The following is an 18,625-nucleotide window of genomic DNA, read 5'->3' as shown; positions in this document are numbered from 1 at the left end:
ATACTTAAAAAAAATAAATAAATAAATTTTAAAAATGCATCCTTCCATTCCTAAAAAAATAAATAAATAAATAAAAATAAAAAAAGGCAGTCCCCGGCCGGGCGTTGCTAACCAAACAATGACGATAACAGCACTAATAACCCACTTAATGGCGCTGTTAACTGGGGATCGGCACCGAAAATCCAGTTAACTGTTGTTAGACACGCGCCATAAAACCAGATCAACTTTAACTGATGCCACAGGTGAGCGGGGACTGTCTGTAAACTAGAGGCACAAAATCACTGAAGTAAAGTAAGTATCACAAGCAAGCACATACAATAATGATAAATGAACCTGTTCACCTTTGCTCCAACACAGCCACAAAAAATTACTGTAAAACACATTGGTCTACATTTCAGATGTCTAAGCTTCAAGATATATCTAGACCCTATCCAGCAACCACCAATGAATTTTAATAAGACCTTCGTCAGGGCAGTACTGCACAAAAACAAAATTAGTACTGTACAGTATTACCTTCTCAAGACAGCACTACGAACCAAATAAATTTCAAACTCTACAATAATCCAATACATACTAAACATAATTCTGTGGGCAGCATTGCTCTTCCAGACAACTACCGATATAATCCAGATTTAGGTTGTACAACATGATACTGTATTTGTACAACAAAATAAACAGAAGCTAATGCTCTAGACCTAAGTTACTACTGCAACAATATTTGGCAAAACTTAAGAAAAAAAATTTTTTTTTACTGGTATACTACTTGATCAAGTCTACTGTAAAAGAATGAAAGGAATTTTTAAAAACTAAGACAAAATAAAAATCACAAAAGGTACTTAGTACATGTGTAAAGGAAAACATTTTCAGGTTATTATTCCTGTAGTACATATTCATGAGTTTACCAATGACTGGGTGGATTGTCTTACAAAGATGGTCTGTAAACTAAACCAACTTGTAAGAAGTCACAAAAAAAAAAAAATGGTTCAATATTGGAGGATCAAGGGTTTGTATGATGCTTTTACGTTGCATGGAACCAATGGTTATTCAGCAACGGGACCAACGGCTTTACGTGACTTCCGAACCACGTCGAGAATGAACTTCTATCACCAGAAATACACATCTCTCACTCCTCAATGGAATGGCCGAGAATCGAACCCGCGACCACCAAGGTGGGAAACAAACACCATACCAACCACGCCACTGAGGCGCTTTGGAGGATCAAGGGGAAACGAAAATCAGAATCTCAATCCATCGTAGAGACAAGTACTCTTGAATACCAATAACCAATCTAATCAACAGGTTACCAACCTATTTCACTTTTCAATAAGGAAAAATCCTCCAGTGAACTTCAAAAGACAACTATGATTCTTCCTTATCTAATGATTACAACTTCCAACAATCACTTGCACAAGTTTGAGAACAGTTTCAGCCATCTGACATCACACTGTATCTCAAGTGCTTACGACAATATAAAACCTATTCATATTAGCACTCAAGTGTCCGTCATAATATTACCACAATTTCACTTTCTTTCAATCATTAGCTGAAAACCCCGATGAACAGCCACTAACAAACTTTTATATAGTTATACAGCAAGGTGAAAACCAATGCACCTAAAATGCAGGCGACATCAGCAGAGTAGGAATGAATTCACTCCTTGCCAAAGTATTTAGAGATCAGAAGATTCCATACCTGCACTAAGCAATTGATTGATTGTGTATTATATCTGGCGTCACAACATCTGGGTAATTGACACCGAAATAAATTAATAGGAAAATATTTAATTTTTGATAAATTTCATATAAAAATAACTATAAATATATTATATAAAAATTTTGTTCATAAATATAAGTTCTTACATAGACAATCTATGTATAATTTAAATTTGGTTAAGGAGGCCCGCCTCCCTCATAAAAATACATAACTGCTCTATATTACAATCCTTTCCAAGAATTGTAGCTAGGATAAAATTACCTACTCTGTCACGACCCCAAGACAGGAACCTATGTCTCAAATTCCCAAGTCTGGGACATTCAACCAGCAAATGTCTCACAGTCAAGGGCACAGTACAGTTCTCACAAAATGGAGGATTTTCACGAGACATCAAAAACCCATGGGTGAGTCTTGTATGCCCAATCCTCGATCTGCACAACATCGTTTCTTGCCTCCTTGGCATATACGGATATGACCAAGGAGACACGGATGACGTGATACTACGCATTTTTTGGTTATTTAAAATATCCTCCCACTGGGACTGCCAACATTTTTTAATTCTCTGACCTACTAAAGGATACAAATCCCGATATGGCAGTAGGCATCTTGTGGGTTCTGGGGAGCTGACCGCAGACTTTGCAAGTTGGTCAGCTTTCTCATTCCCAGCCACCCCAACATGAGAAGGCACCCAACAGAACTTTATTTCTTTCCCTCTTCTTTTTAGCAAAAGCAGCCATTCCAATATATCTAAAATCAGAGGGTTTAAAGGGTTAAAAGATTCCAGCGACTGAAGAACACTTCTTGAGTCACAATATATAATAAAATTACTTTCAATCCGAATTAAAACTTCCTTTAAAGCCTTTAAAATTCCATATAACTCTGCTGTAAAAATTGATGCAACTGATGATAGCCTGCCGCTTCTCTCTACATCAGGGAAGGCTACACCAAAGCCAACGCCAGCATCTGACTTTGAGCCATCCGTGAAAACTGAAGTGGAGTTATCATGTTGCACGGAATGTTCTAAAAATATTGACCGCAAGGCCTCACTGGACAATTCTGTCTTGGTAAAATTAAAATATCTACAAAATTTTACCTCTGGAAAGTTCCAGGGGGGACTAACTGAATATTTTGCTGGTAAAATCTCGATTCTTGGCATATTTAATTCACGGACAATAGAATTTACTCTAAAAGCGAATGGATGAGGTTGCTTGGGGTGATTTTCATAAAACTGCCAATGCCTTTCATTTCTCATACAAATGCTGGTTAAAGACTTAGGTAGCCTCTGGAATCTATACCAGCTCCCAACCAGCAGACGCTTATAATGAAGATCCAGTGGCACCTCATCAGAATCTACAAGCATGCTCTCGGTGGGAGATGATTTAAATGCTCCAGTACACAACCGTATTCCTCCATGATGAATTGAGTTGAGCATTTTAAGGCTATTTGGTTTCGCAGAAGTGTACACCTCACACCCATAACTTAATTTTGAAAAGACCAAGGCTTTATATAATCTCGCAACTATTGCACATTTTATAATACCCAAGAGAAAAATCCTAACAAACTAGGTACATAGTATCAGCCCAATGCTAAAAAATGACACTGTTAATGGCAGCAGCCTGCCCAGTTTTAAGCAAAAACAGCTAGGTCTGGGAAAGAAGAGAGCTGAGGATATTTGTTGTTATAGTACGTTTTAGGCAATACGTATAAACATGATTGATTACGAAATTTAGGTCTCAAGGACCGAGCGCTTGAACCCATCAGGATTATTCAGCGCACTAATGAAAATTAAATATGCATACAAATTATGAATAAATGAATTCTAATTCTATCCAAGATTTTAAGAAGCAAGTTCCCACCAGAAGATAACACTGGAGAAAAGTATTCCAAACAAGGATATAATACAGTGGACCCTGTTTTCGGATTCTCAAGATTTGCCGACTCACTCACTGGGGGTTTCTATGGATCACATCTACCCATCATTTGCAGAATATCTACCTATTTGCAGTACGTATATTTCACTGTGAAATATTCACCAATTATACTATATGTATTTTCACATACAGGCAGTCCCCAGTTATCAAGGCGGGTTCTGTCCCTGATGGCATGATGATAACTGAAAATCAGCAATAACAGTGCTCATCTGTTATTGCAGCAAATCAGCGCCAAATATTTAGTTATTGTCGTCGTAGACAAGTTCAATAAAACAAGATCGCTGACATCCGGGTATTGCCTGTACCATAACATATTTCAGCATAATACTATAACAAGATTAAGAAATATGACAAATTTTTAATCAATTTGCATTTTTCGAAACCAACAAAAAAACTTCTGTGATCAAGGGACTATTGGCATCTGTACCCACTCAAGGGGTAATAGTTTCCTACAATGCCTTGGGCATACCATGTGCTCATCAGTTACTTTACTGCCTTTGAGAGAGGACGTGATTACTCTATCTCTTTAAAGCCGGTTTAGTCTACTCGTTTTCCTATCTTTTCTCTGGTTGTGCTCGGTGTGTATGATCTAGTAGGTTGGTATATGCTGCGAGAGATCATGGAGGGTTTTGCCTCGTCAACGAAGCTTTCTTCAGGATCTCACAAGAAACAAAGGAAATGCTCTGGAGTGAGTGGGTTACCTTGTTCAAGATTTTTAACTTCGGTGTCTATGGATCCTCACCCAAAGTGCAGTATGTGAAGAGAAAACGAATGTAGTCAGCCCACGAAGAATTGGCGTAGTTTCTTAATTCATTGTTTATGGAAATATTGCCATATGCAGGTGCCTGATTATTTACTAAGTAAATAATATTTCCTCCCAAAAGTGCTACAGGCTAATTGAAATAAATTACATTAGAATTAAGTAGATTTATTCAACGTATCAAAGATAATTATTTTGTAAAGTAAATAAAATGTATACTGACGAGTCCACGAATTCTAATTTTATCCTCAACTCTAGCTTCGTGACAGCATAAACATTCAGAAGTTGGCTTTGCTGTCGCTCAATTCTTGACCCAACACATCATGCTACGCTGGGGTGTCTCATTTCGTCTCCTACAATCGATAAATATATTATAGAGCATCAAATTTTTTTAATAGCAATGTGTAATTAAACTAATTTTGTCCTTTGATTAATAAAATTATTTGCACGACACATTTAATGGGCCTAAATTTGACTTTTGATTTTCACACATGATAAGCCTATGTCTATTTTCAGCAGTATACTCTCTCGGATACGTAATGTGAATGCATATTTAAAACGACAATGTCTGTTTCAATCTGCTTTATTTGATTATCCCCGTCTTTCTTTTCTTATTAGCCATGTCCTCCTTTTTATCTTATTCTTTTCATAATTGCTAAACATAATTTACTCACACCTATCTATTCAAAGTAAAAAAGCAATCATAAACAAATCAAAAGAATATAATTTAGTCTATTTTTTATCGAATTCCTTGCATATCATCCTGTTTCATCTGGACACGTTGGAAAGCTGTGGGATTGACGAATACATTAAGAAAGGCTTACGACGGGTTTGGCTTACAACGTTCCGAGGTTAAGGCGCTTTTCAAATATATTCACCAGAAATTATTTCCAAGGTTACAGCGCCTACAACGCTGATCTGGCACAAGATATATTCTTCTTCTTCTTCCTAGCTTAAACCCATTTTTATATGGGGTCGCCATCGTGAATGAGTCGTCTCCACCGATTTCTGTCCTATGGCTCGTTTGCATTTATACCTTTCAATATTTTATCTTCCCCTACACAATCATGCCATCTCTTTCTTGGTCTTCCCTTCTTCCTTCTACCCCACACTTCCATTTCCATCGTATGTCTTCCAACATGACGTTCCTCCCTTTGTAACAGGTGACCATACCATCGAAGCCGTCCTTCCTGTATTTTCTTTGATATTTCAACTACATTTGTCAATCCTCTTATACTATACTCATTTCTAATCCAATCTTCCCTTGTTACTCCCAACATCCATCTCAATATTCTCATTTCTGCTACATCCATCTCCTCCGTTTTCCTCATACTCGCTGTTTCTGTTCCAAGTAACATTGGTGGTCTAACCACCGTCCTATGGAACTTTCCTTTCAATTTCAGAGGGACCTTCTTGTCACAGAGGACCCCTGATGCAGACCTCCAGTTATTCCATCCTGCCTGAATTCGGTGTCTCACCTCTTGGTCCATGCTTCCACTATCCTCTAATAAGGACCCTAAGTACTTGAACTTCTGTAGTACCTACTTTATTTCTTCCCCACCCAATCTTATGCTACTTCCACCGTCCTCAGTAATACTGGAACACATATATTCGGTTTTTGATCTGCTTATTCTCATTCCTCTCTCCTCAAGTGCTGCTCTCCACCTATCCAACCTCCCCTCTGAACACAATACAATGTCATCCGCGTCTAATATGCACCATGGCAATGCTTCTCTAACATCCCTGGTCATTACATCCATCACAATGTTGAAGATGAATGGGCTAAGTCCTGTCCCCTGGTGTACTCCAACTCTTATCTCAAATCCATCCGTCTCTCCAACACTGCTCCTCACTCTAGTATACACATTCCTGTACATCTGAATAATTCTGACAGAGTATATGACACCCAAAATGCAAAATAAATATTTTGAAGGCTTTTTTGATGGAAAGTGCAATAGGAATACAGTTTACATAGTTTTGAATGCACACAAAGCATAAAAAGTAAGGTTTTCTTTGGATTTTTGACGATGTTCTGGCTTATGATGATTTTCGGCTTACAACGCATCTCAAGAACGGAACCCCAATCGTAACCCGGGAACTGCCTATACGTATGGCTAAAATTACTACCATAAGCATATTATGAGTAGCTGAAAGGATATGAAATTTGAACAGTGACTTTCTCGTTTAAGTCTATTTCAGATCTTTGTTTTTACGATAAAAACCTACTGCTGTAATAAGAGGTTGTTCTTTGACAGCTGCAGCAATCATACAGGGTGTAACACCAGTGCATGGAAATATTTTGAGGAATGAAAGATGAAAGTAATTTTGAGTAGAAAAATTTTTATAAACATGCATTTTAAGGCTTCGGTTGTTGACGAGGGGCATTTAAAAATAACTGTTATCATTAGTGATGCTTTCACGCGATGAAGTTCATAGCAAGATGTGGGGGGAGCAGTGGTGCCATACAGGAGTGATAGAGGGATTAAGCTAATGTTAATAAAGTATCTCCAAATCAAATGTATTATTCAAGTTTTGAAGGACAATAATTGCATGCATCATTGAATATGTTTCCCTCCCTATCCGTGATAATCACAGAAGAAAAAGCAAGCAAGCAAGCCTAACTGAATCTCTCATCCATCAAAGGTAGGTTTGCTTATTCATTACACCTATCAAAGATTTCAAGTGCATTTTTAAAAATATCCCCCTCTCCACCTAAAGTATTCATCAGACACCAGTCATAGAGTTCCATGTCTAGGGCCATGTTCTAAACCATTTGATTCACCTATGAATGATTCTCTCAAGTATATTAAGCTTTCTTCATCTCTATTTAACAGGAACTTGCACTGCACTGTACCGAATCCAATACAATAATTGTCCTTCACTCAGCGAGAGATGTTTCTTAAACCGATAAAAGCCACAATGACATTAGGTTCCCTCACACATAACATCGAACGCAAAAGTGAGGTCGCATGGTTCAGACTGTTAGGTTATAATTTTTTTTGGTATCTTTGATAGCATTTTGTGAGTCTCCAATGTTTTCTGTAAAATTTAACCAATGGAACCGTTCAACTACCTTAAACTTATTACTGAAATGACGATTTTTTTGTTTGTTTGTTTGATGCAAGGGCTTATGTTTATGCGATACTACTAGTGATAGGCGTCTTCTATCTACTTGGTAAAGTGTCTGTGGGTGTGTGATATGACTTTTTTTTATCACTTCATTTCGTTCACGTCAATTTTGCAATATGGAAAATAGAAGATATCGGTGACTTTTTAATGTTATTACATAAGATTTCTTCAATCTTCAAAAAGAACTAGATTAATAAGGCATGAATCGTGAGTCGACAGGTGAACCAAAAATTATGAATCTCTGCCACCACTTGTTTGAGCATGTGTACAATTCAAAAGTCAATTTCTTATAAAAAAAAAAAAATTACACATAAAACCTCAAGAGTCACTGACTTTTAAAATCATACTATTTTAACGTTGAATATCTGCAAAGACAAAAGTGTTCTAGATTGACTATAATACACTGAGTTTGAGAAAGGTCATGCTTTGAGCCACACACCCTACTCCACTAATTGTTTGTATGGTGTTTTTACATTGCATGGAACCAGTGGTTATTTAGCAACGGGACCAACGGCTTTATGTGACTTACGAACCACGTCAAGAGTGAACTTTTATCACCAGAAATACACATCTCTCACTCCTCAATGGCCTACTCCACTAATGAATATAGGCCACACCTCTATTTAAGATTCTGCAGCTACAGAGCTAATGTATAGGAAAAGAACAGCTAGAAGCATCTTCAGCAATACTATCAGTTTCTTCTCCAGGTCATACCATGTCACTAATATATATTCACACATTATATAATAAATTGCAAAGGTCCAAGAACTCCACTCCGAGGAACACCTGAAATGACATTACTACACATACACAGAAACACAAGCGAAAACGGGCAATGAACCGGGTAAAGGCCGAGAGAGATCAACCACAACTCTCGTTCAGACGGTTAAAAAAAAGACTGACGCTGTGGCATGGTCCTCGATCACTCTTCACCCGATATAAGCATGCATTGCCAGATCTCACAAGATTCCTTGCCTTCATCTGCGATTTAACCAGATCTATCTAGGTACTAAAAATTATCCTATTGGTTGGGAAAAACTATTGCCAAAGTATATATAATGTTCTAAAGGGTCCACAATAATAAAGTGTTGTGAGTCCGTGTATAATTTTTAAAACTTTACAAAGTTTTATAAATTATACACTGACTCGCAACACTTTTCATTATTGTGGACCCTTTAGAACATTATCCTATTGTTAAGACCGAAGGTTTGTTTGCATATGAACAACTAGCCATCAATACAGACCCTTTGGGTTCTGCCTATTAAAATTCATTTACAATATTAATAAAAGATCTACCAATTCACAATATGTAATAATCTTAGCTTCTAGATAACTGCCTCATGATTGCACTAAAATCTGCACCAACCATGTGTACCTCTGCACCCTAATCAAGGAAAAATTCATCTCAAATACCAAGGGCTTTATGAAACCCAAACTGTAATGCTAGTAGCAAGTTAACTTCAACAAAACTACAAAGAGACTTAGAGAGCTTCTCATAAACCTCGGATAAAAATAGGGTAGTTGTTATTGGGCTACATTCCAAAGGGCATGAGGACAAACCAAGTCCCTTGGGTAATGCAGCAATAATTCCATTATACAACTAACAGAGTGAAAACTTGGAAGTCAAAATAATATGAAACCAGTAGTAATCTTGGAAGCAATGAAATCAACATTCTTGAAAAAGATGGGAAAGATCCTGTCCGGGTCTATACTATATTGCCAAAACTGTCAAGGCTCTGCAGAAAAGTTTTGATTTCTTCAGACCCAAAGACTAATGAACACAAATTAGGCTCTGAAAAGCATGGCAGGCAACACCAAAGACTCACCTTATTGTTTTGTTAGCTTGCAAAGACCCAGCCAAAAGTTCTGCTTTTTGTTTAGAGCAATAAGTACACAGAAGCACTATCAGCTATTACAACTCCCAAGTGATAACTTCTGGATATACCACCACTTATGGTCATCACCACTGGATAGCTCCCTCACATCTTCATAAGCTCTTTTTTAGACAAACTGAGCTGGACTTCTAAGCTCAAAATACGACAAAAAAAGATCTGATATATTGTTCCTTAATAAATGATTTTCTTATTTTTCATGATAGGCAAGCTGACATGCAGCATTAAAACACTGCTTATCTAAAAGACAAACCTCAGGATTTCGGAAGATACTCTTCCTAACAACAATAATCTTCAGGTGATCACCTAAACAATCAATATATTGGGACCACATATATCAATCCACCATCCCAATTGGCTTGGGATTTAAAGTACATGGTATACCTTTCTTGAAAAGCTAACATCAGGAACAACCTAATCTATCTACACATTAACCTTGTTCAAACAATCACATGAACCAACCCCTTATTATAAAATCCCTGTAACATCTATAAATATTAGGTCAAGATAGCTGCCATATTTGTGTGCATGTTCACTTACTGACTGCTCACCAGAAACACTAGCTATTTTATAGCGCACAGTTTGCGACTATGCTTCGGCAAATTAGGTGCTACATTGATTTACTAGACCATCAAATACGAGTTAAAAAAAATTATTTTTTTATACAAATTGCAAGTGCCCAAACCTTAATCTCTTGCTGAACTATTTCATAAACTCAGTTCAACTGGTTGTTGTTTTCAAACTGATGTCATCCTATGTATGAAGTTCCCACTGGCTGCTATTGATCCACAATTCAAGTTATACTGTAGTTCTCATCCATTGGATATATGTATACACAGTTCAGTCAGCAATTACATATCTTTCAGTAGTCTATCATTTTCATGTCAACCAGGTTTAACTTTAAGTAGTTCCTTTAACTGACCGCATATTGGATATTTTTCTAGATATCATGGTGCTGTAGTCTCCAGTGATATATAAAGCACTAGTGGTGGCGTCTCATGCCTATACATATTACTATACTAATCTTCCCATATTCTTCCTGTGATGGTGACTATTTGAACTGAATACTTCAACTGGGGTTTAAAATAATGCATGGTAGCTTAGCAGTAGTGTCTTTTTTACAATAATTAACTGACATTCATGTAACCTGGCATTTTATGGGTTAACAAGTGCACTGTGGAAGGTTAATAGTGTATTTTTTCGTAATAATACTGACATTTCAGGTAACCAGATATTTTGGGGGGTTCCTCTTGCTCAGATGGTTGTGGACAGTAGTAATCACACATTTTTTCCTAAATGACAATTTTGTACAATCGACTGATCCATCGGGAGAGAATTTGATCAAGACATTATATGAAAGTTTTTATCTTGTATAAATAAAATTTCACCTTTGTGTACCTGTGATCTATGCACTTTCTAGTTTTCAATGACAGGCAATAATCTAGACATTTTTCTAGCATTACTATTAATATATTTAATTGAGGATAGGGTGCTATGTCTAAAGTTGTCATGCCTTCAATTGCCAAGTTCCTACATCACATTAATTCTGTAAATCTATCTCATGTTCATTTCATTTAAGTGTACAAATCCATTTTTCCTTCTCCCCAACATATTAATTCTATGGATGCCTTTTTGTACAAGTCGATAAATAGCATTTTTGATACAACAAATAGCGACACTTTCAAACTGGTTGAAAAGAACTTGTCATAACTGATAATATCCTAACATCAATGAATGGTAGCCTACAATGAATTGAACAATTTTAAAACTCCCTTGTTTGATATGGTATTACGTATAGTATGAGAGAATGATTGATTTACAGACTTTTGGCATACATGCCAAGCACTGAAGCAACTAAGCCATTACGTGCTGAAAAGGAAATTGAGTGAAAAGGTTTGAAATGTGGAACAAGAGGAAAACCTAGCAGTTGCACTATGAATCAATTGTTAAGAGAGGATGGACAGTAAAATGGAAGAAAGAGAATATGAATGGAGGAACAGTAAAAGGAATGAAAGGGAGTTACAGCTATGGAATGAAAGGATGCTGCAAAGAACCTTAAGTAATGCCTACATATCACAACATGAGGTACACTGATGGCACTAGCCCCCAACGGGATACATTATATTTATAATTTTGTTGCAAAACTAAAGTTCATTGTATTACAGCACTTGATAACAAAATAGGCTTTCATAAATTTATACATAAAACCCAGATTGCACCCAAAGGGTCTCAAGTAACAGCCAAGGACACAACCAAATGACTCCATAAAATTCCTGTTAAATTACAACTTTTTATAGCCTTTTTGGGTAATTTGGTAGCGCTTTCAGCATTCATTCAAACATCCTGGGTTTGACCCCTACGTAGGGTATTGTAGATATTATTTTGACTGCACACATTGCTGTAGGCTCTTCAATCACAAGCTTTTTGAAGTGGTAATCGAATGCAATGTTATCATCAAAAGTCATTGGCACACAGGTAGTTAGGCGAAACCTGCTGGTATGCGAGGTGTGCAGCCTATCCAGATAACTCCTTACTTACTGTGCAAGTGCTTGGGTACCAACTACTTTTTAAGGCCTATGCTAGTTATTTGGTATCAGCCTTTGTTTTCACACAAGTCCTAGGTTTGATCTCGATACTGGGTAAATACTGATTTCTGTTGCATGTGTGCGTATTTCCAAATAATGCTTTGCTGACACCTGTAAAGTTCGCTAAACAAATTTATATACATCTGGCAAGCCAAGGAGACATCTCAATAGTCAACAATGTAATGTTAATCCTTGTAGTATTTACCAAGCAAAATGCCGTTGCCAACACTAAGGGATAAAAGTTTCGAAACACATAACATGAAGCATGTTGTGAATTGTATTTTATGACATGTATGTACTATACTGTACAGTGAAATTTGTCAAGCTACCTTTTTGCAGCCCTATCACATATCAGAGGAAGGACACCTGTCTTCCTTTATTACTCCAAACTTTTAATACTAAGACTGAAGTGTCAACCTCAGCCAAGGTAATTTCATATCTAAGGGACAACATATTCTTTAAATTTGACATAATTTTTGTCAAAAAATTATTTTCTTTTCAGTTCCCTCACATGCAGATCAATTCACACGGTAAAGAAATGATCAACGCCAATTCATAATGCTATGAGTGAAAAGGGCTTGGATATCTTTCAGGTTGATCTCGATTACTACTGTTTTCTTTCATGTTTGATTACATTTTTTTTTAAGGAGGCTTAAAATTCACAACAGTTTTAACTAATTACAAAAGGGATATTCAAATCCTTCTCTTTTAGGCAAAATGAAAATCAACCAGCTTGGAGGTAGAAATATAATGCATTACCCTAATTACATAACGGGCTTGATGATGAGCCACGAGTACTATACAGTTGTATGTATATAACCACTGATATGTATTTATACCTGCAGTGTTCTTTGGTACTTTGGATGGTCTGTGCCACATGCACACAGAAATCACAGGTTAAGTAGATCGGTGCCTGGGAGGGACTACATTCCTCCTTTAAATGTTTTTAGAAGATAATTGGAGTGGCCATTATTGATAATTCTACAGTGTCTCGTGCAGGGTCTGTTGGGTAAACCTGCTTCTCAAACAAAGTTATCCCTTTTTCAAATGTCCTGCTTGTTAGCATTATCCATTTTTGAAATCCACTGCTTGTTTGAACATTTAAAAACTTTCCTATCGTTCACTACATATTTGTCCAATTCATAATTTACTTGCTACTGAACATTGCCTTGACTTTTTTTTTTCTTTTACACACTGAAATTCCAAGAGTGAAAGCTTGCTAATCAACTAAATTACCTTTCTGGAGTGCATAGTCTAAAAACATGCCCATCACTAAACACAGTACGTACAGTGATGGTTAAAAATGTTTTACAATGTCACAATACCGACAGGCAGGCCTGTTCCATACTGGGATTAGAAGACATTTGTGATTTACCCCTTTACTCTTAAGTTGATGCTTTGTTTTGAGCCACTGAGTAACTTTAATCACATCAAGTAAAGGACTTGCAAGTTTAGCTATCATTAGACAATACAACTTCTCAACTCTTTCTCTGTGGTACAAGTAAATGGTTTATGGGGGGCGCACACAAAATAATGAAACTTTCTTAAAAGTAATGGACGTACATTACTTGTTGTTGGCTTTTTTTTTTAATTCCTCTTAGCTTTATGCTGTTCTTAACCATCATGTTTGTAGCACTTTCATTAATAGTATTGAAGACTTAACTCAAAATGGAAATTTTTCAAGGATCTCTATTTTTCCTAAATATACATTGCAACCCTAAATCTTTCATACAAGTAACTTGGAGCAGCCATGCCAGGTTGAAGCTAGTTTAAAATTTGGTGGCATCTTGTGTAGACTGTGCCCTCAGCACTTGGGATGTTTATCTGGGAAAAATAATGAACCTTTGTGTTTTTTATATAGTGATTTATTGGGGGGGAGGGTTACATCTTTTAAAATCATGGCTGACTAAAGTGCCAATTTGATATTTAAACTTCGTTTCAGGCATGGGTAGGGGAAATGTTTCTCTCACACTTTTGTCTACCCTGACATATATGTTGGTTGGGATGGCCAGACTCCACCCCAGTGTGGAGGAAACCTCAAGGAGACCCCAAAATCCAACACTACAGATAATTTAAATCCTTTTGTGCAATAAACCATTGCATTATGCAGCTTTCTAATGCACACAGGGGTATTACTTTTCATATTCTCTCTGGAAATCAGTGACCTTGGGTCAGTGTGGTGCTTCTGCCCTTCCTTTTACTGCCTCTGGCTTGATAAGAACATCTATGTGACTGTTCTAGTCTCTTACTATTAAATGATTTACTTCAACTACCATACTATGCAATCATTAGATATTGTCTTACAGATTAATTGTCCAACAGAATCATGTAGTATAGTGAAATTCTTTGTTACAATTAACCCAATTCCTTCAAAGAGCAGATTATTCTAAACTACTCTTCAAGGTTAGGGTCCATTTCATATCCCTCAAAATTATGTTTCTATATGGAACTTTATTAAAAAGGTTTCTCTTTAAATATCTTTTACAAAAAGTGCTCAGAACAATACCATGTGCATGCACCACTGATCCTTCAGTGCTCACGGAGATTTCAGTAAAATACATAAGCTATTCTAAGAACTTTCAGACAAATACAGCTGATAAAAAATTCAAACTACTGTACTGTATTATCATCATAAATTGCTTAGTGTAGCCTATTCAATACATTTAGGTTTTATATATAATGCTTACTAATATAGTAATATTCTATAAAATGCTGTACATCACGTAACTACTTTACGCAATGACTTCCAACCAAATCAAAATACATCCATAAGGAATGTTACTGGTTTTTAAGTAGCACAGCATTATATATTTAATGACAGGCAGTCACCAAATGATAGGCAGGCCTGAACTTTTCTTTCGTCAGGATTCCCCCTGAAGCTTCCTAACTATAGGCCTTTGGGAAATTAACATTCCTTGATAATACCTAGAACTCAACCTTTGAAAATCAGAGGCGTCAAATTTCTAGAGTTCACATGAAAACAATACTGTATATTGTTAATTCTCGTAGTTATTTACGTTCAAATGAAGTCTAATTTCTTTACCAAACCAGCTTCAGTTTGTTATATTCCCCTGGCAAGCATTTCAAGTTCATAGACTTACGAAGTCACAGTAGTGTTCATGGAAAAAAAATGAAGCGAAATAAGGTTACGCTACAATACCTTTTATAAAGTAGTATTTCTACAATATACTAGCTAGTTCCATTAACAATCTAGGCCTATGTGTGGGTAAGTTTTGTACTCATACCTAATAGGCCTAGCCTTTGTTTGGGTAATCCTCTATTCACGATTCCTTCAATTTTTTTCCAGTAATTTCAAGAAAATGACAAAACAATCCTAAAAATCTAGGACTGAAGACTATGACAATAATCACAATCGAACATAGGCCTAGCTTATTCATAAGCTACCAGGCCTACAAGCCTACAGCATGACAAGTGGCGGTTACCATGGCTTAAGCCTCAAGTTATCTTTTATGTACGAACGCTTTCATAGAAGAAACGTCGTCCTTCGTAAATCATGTATGATAGTGTCAACGAAAACCCAACATGACAGGCTGTCACAAGCTGGCCACAGAAATTCCCCAGTAACATATTTTGAAATTTTTCCTATTTCTCAAACAATTTCGATCAAAGTACAAGACCGACTCCAGTTAAGAAAAGGTTTGTCTTCTGACTATGTGAGGGCTGCACAGACAAAAAAACGAAGTCGTTTGCACACTTCTCTGTATCGAAATCTTCCCGAGACCTCCATGAAAGGGAAGACTAGAGCTGCTTTTCAATACTACTGTCAAAATAAAATAGCTTAAATTTCCTAGAGGGAGAGAAGAAGCGAGACTTTCCCCTTAAACTGCGAGGCTTGTCACATACATAAACCCATTCATACATATCCCGTCAGACAACACCTAATAATATCGAAATAAAAATAATTCCCGCTTTGGATGCTCAGACAGCCGGTCCATAACGAGAACCGGCCCAACCCAGTCGTCAGCATCATCAAGCAGGGTTGCCAGCCGCACGATTAAGCACTCACAGGTTATGTCAATTTTGAATTTGGATAAACAAACAAACAAAAGTGGAAATGCAAACGACGTTCTATGACAAATTTTCCAACAAATCTCACTCGAGAGCAACATGTCAAATTACAAAAGTACCACACTCGCCGAGCGCGGCGCAGCCTTTCTCGATTTTCCGCGCATCCGCCATATTAGACACAAGCTGCCAGGGGAGGGTGAGAAGGGAATTTGAATCACAAAATACTGGGACTTACAAGCAACATCCGTCACTATCATTAGGTGCATTTTGCGTCCCGAGAACAGCACGAAGTTTTTGAATACAGCAGCTAAACTCAACACCAAATTTACTCCATTTGCAGCGCCGATATTTAAGGACGCGACGTCGAAAGTCCTTACGAGATATACTTTGCTTCGCCACTAGTGAATCTTCGCCTGTGACGTCACAGCCAAATTTTCACCAACGGCCGCTAGAGGGACAAGAGAAACAACACATGTGTGAACTGCATTTACACAACTTTATTTTTTAAAGGATTTCCAACTGCTACAACAGTAAACAGATAAACACAGAGTTGACATATGTACACACGCATATGTATCAAAGCTTATATCGCACATATTTAGGAAGCTTACAGTTACACTTGCTTTGGAGTTAAAGGTACGCGAAAACACTACCAAGAGAACAATGGATTTAACCAAAGGCTTTGCTTTCGTCTGTAACCTTACACTGCGTGGAGCATGGTGGGCTTTTGACTACAGTGCAGGGAAAACTAAGCATGGGAAAGAACAAAATAACGTTCAATATAATATACTTCCAAAACGAAAAGGATTGTCAATTATATGGTTTGCTTGAAGGCAATATGAAAAACATACATTTCCCATTGTTGTCGGAAGGCGTCACACATTTATCCAGTACAGGATAACAATTATTAACAAAAACTAATTATATATATATATATATATATATATATATATATATATATATATATATATATATATATATATATATATGTCACAATCTACTGGTCACTTTTTATATATGTAATACCGATATATATATATATATATATATATATATATATATATATATATATATATATATATATAATGTGCACCACATCATACATTGGGATTCTATGGCATGCTCTATTTTTTTCTTCGAACCTGTGTGTTTCCCATTGTGAAACACTTACTACTTTATATACTCATTTAGTCGAAAGCAAGAGGCAATAAACAAATTTATTGTTACCTACAGAGGAAAAACAGATAAAACACTTTCCATGGTTCTAAATAATTTATAACCCTCGATGTGTCTTAAGCCAGTCTGTAAATGCTTTAATACTTCCATTAAGATTTACAAACGTACAGACAACACGATGATCTCACCAGTTTATCTGAACGTTCATCAACTCTACAATATAAACAGATTATTAAACAACTAAGCGCTATGTCAAGCAAAGCGCAGTTCAACAGTAGCGCTCCACAACAATTATTGATTGAATGATGTCATACTGCATGTTCCCAATGCCCTTGTTCATAATAAAAAAAAAAAAAAGGCAAAACGTATGACCACTCAAATACACGACCAATCCCTCTTTCTGTGTACGCGTGTCTGTGTATATGCAATACCTAAACTTTACCTACTAGTGACTAGCTCCGCTGATAAAAACTGACTAGTACATTAGAATTATAACTACAGAAAAAGGAAGTTTATGACACCCAACTTCATACTCATCAGTTAGTTATTTAAAAATATCCCGAACATGATTTTTTTTATTCGATAAGACTGGCAGCACTTAAACGTCAGTACTACATTTTACAATGGCTAAGGGCATCTGCATCTGAGAGGGCGATAAGAACTGAACACTACAACGTCCGGATTATTCCGATATCAACACAGGTGTTAAACGTCAATGCGTGTGGGAAGACCAACGCTCTTTTTCCCTGCACAACCAAATCGTGTGCGTGTGTGTGTGTGTGTAGCATGTACGTGGGCGCGAGCGTGTCCGTGAACGGGGGAAATATCCAATATGCCACGAACTGAAATATTTCACCTACGGATGACAAAAACATGTAGTACGCATGTTACGTGTCAGATAGTATGTCTCACGCTTGCGTGTTTTGTGGGCTAAATATGTACAAAACGTATACTTGTTCGTGTTTACTAATCATCCCGCTCCAACATTCATTCATTAAGTACATACACTTATTAGTGGAGACAAACTAACGTAAACGGCGGTCGGTTGAATACGGCATCTCTTTCTTGGCTGTCAATTAATATTTGGATTTCTCTCCATGCCTCTGTCATCCTATATTCACTTTACCTTTCCTCTGAAATAGTAGGCTGCATGCACATCTTCAATCTCTCTCTCTCTTTCGCGCCACACGCACACTATAGTATATATATATATATATATATATATATATATATATATATGTATATATATTATATATATATATTATATATATTATATTATTATTATACTATTATATATATATATATATATATTAACCAGGGCTCAGGCTTCCTATATATAGATATACTATGTATTATGCTATCATATATATATATAATAATATATATATATATATATATATATTAATTATA

The 18,625-nt window shown here is 36.5% G+C and overlaps 1 protein-coding gene across 1 annotated transcript in view; it reads right to left on the bottom strand.

The window, feature by feature from the left end:
- LOC135203116 (helicase domino-like) overlaps positions 1 to 16,459 on the bottom strand; it is a 209,546-nt gene extending 193,087 nt beyond the window's left edge. Inside the window, exon 1 of the mRNA XM_064232755.1 lies at positions 16,275 to 16,459. The gene's annotated coding sequence lies outside the window, so the exon portion shown is untranslated. The remainder of the gene's footprint in view (positions 1 to 16,274) is intronic.
- Between the last annotated feature and the right edge of the window lie 2,166 nt (positions 16,460 to 18,625).

This window comes from Macrobrachium nipponense, chromosome 24 (assembly GCF_015104395.2).
Source record: "Macrobrachium nipponense isolate FS-2020 chromosome 24, ASM1510439v2, whole genome shotgun sequence".
NCBI lineage: Eukaryota > Metazoa > Arthropoda > Malacostraca > Decapoda > Palaemonidae > Macrobrachium > Macrobrachium nipponense.
Note: the sequence above shows the minus strand (reverse complement) of the source record. Positions and strands in the feature narration are given on the sequence as shown.